Source organism: Limulus polyphemus, unplaced genomic scaffold (assembly GCF_000517525.1).
Source record: "Limulus polyphemus unplaced genomic scaffold, Limulus_polyphemus-2.1.2 Scaffold3152, whole genome shotgun sequence".
Classification (NCBI taxonomy): Eukaryota; Metazoa; Arthropoda; class Merostomata; order Xiphosura; family Limulidae; genus Limulus; species Limulus polyphemus.
The window spans coordinates 24,683-26,309 of record NW_013668762.1 but is presented as its reverse complement, the minus strand read 5'-3'; positions in this window follow the sequence as shown (position 1 = coordinate 26,309).

Below are 1,627 nucleotides of genomic sequence, written 5' to 3'. Positions count from 1 at the left end.
GTCTTCTTTTTTATATAAGGTTATTCCTTTGTCTTCTTTTTTATATAAGGTTATTCCTTTGTCTTCTTTTTTATATAAGGTCATTCCTTTGTCTTCTTTTTATATAAGGTTATTCCTTTTTCTTCTTTTTATATAAGGTCATTCCTTTTTCTTCTTTTTTATATAAGGTCATTCCTTTTTCTTCTTTTTTATATAAGGTTATTCCTTTTTCTTCTTTTTTATATAAGGTCATTCCTTTTTCTTCTTTTTTACATAAGGTCATTCCTTTTTCTTCTTTTTATATAAGGTCATTCCTTTTTCTTCTTTTTATATAAGATCATTCCTTTTTCTTCTTTTTTCACAATTAGAAAATCGTTACAAATTCAACTAAAATAAAAAACGAGACTGAGATCCCCAGGTGGCAAACGTTTTTCTGTTACGAGTTTACTAAGGATAAAGCATCCGTCTTGATAGAGGGGCACTTGAGAAGTTCATAGTTTTTATGTATAGTTTAATGTGAAGCTCAACAAGTCATTACTTTATTACGATTACTTGATCGTAATAATGATAAAACTGTCCGTGAAGTCTGAATCGGTGTTTATGTCGTAGTGCACGACCCGGGAGGTTCAGGCTCAATCTAGACCACTTCTTCCTGACAAAACTGCATAAGCTTGGTTGGGTTTGTTTTGAATTTCGCGCAAAGCTAATCGAGGGGGCTATCTAATTTAACAATGATAGACTAGAGGAAAAGCAGCTAGTCAACACCACCCACCGCCAACTCTTGAGCTACTCGTTTACTAAAGAATAGTGGGATTGACCGTTGAATTATAATGTCCCCAGAGATGAAAGGGCGAGCATTTTCGTTGACGGGTTTCGATCCCACGACCCGTAGTTTGCGAGTCGAGCGCCCTCGCCTACAGGCCATGCTAGGTCATCGAGCGCCCTTGCCTACAGGCCATGCTAGGTCAAAAATTGCATAACAACCACACTCTTTCTATTCCTGCCAGTTTTTGACTAAATTTGTGTGTTTGCATGTTACATTTGAGGTCGAATTAGTATCTTTATTAAAACAGTACTTCTTTGAATACAGGATTTCTAGAATAATACAAAGAATTTTAATCGCAGCCACCGAAATATGTAAGGCGACTTTTCTTAGGCCTAACATTAGTTAAGCCTTTATTAACTACGGCCTATATTCGATAAAGAGATAAATTAACACTGTAACTTGTGTACGTTTTTTGCTTTAGTTTAGTTAGGGCTAAACTTTACAGTACTTAATACTATTAATAAATAAACTTAGACCTTTTTTTAAACTTGGATAAGCATTTAAAATTTTGTTGTACAAAATGTCTACTAAAGTATATTTACATCCGCCTTTTGTTTACATCAGTTGAAAGGACGTGCGCGCGCATGTATCTGTTCCCCCACTTTAAATACCCCTTAAACACAAATATGTATTTACAAACAACAACATGCAATCAAACACAAGATTACCGAATAATGTGAAACGCCTCCCTCTACTGGTCACTTTGAATTTTTTTAAATAATTAATGAGTCATGCAGTATTTTTCTTAAATGACCCCCTCATCTAACAGTCAAGATTGATGCCTATGAGCGATAGATTCCAAAGCTAATAATACGTCAACTT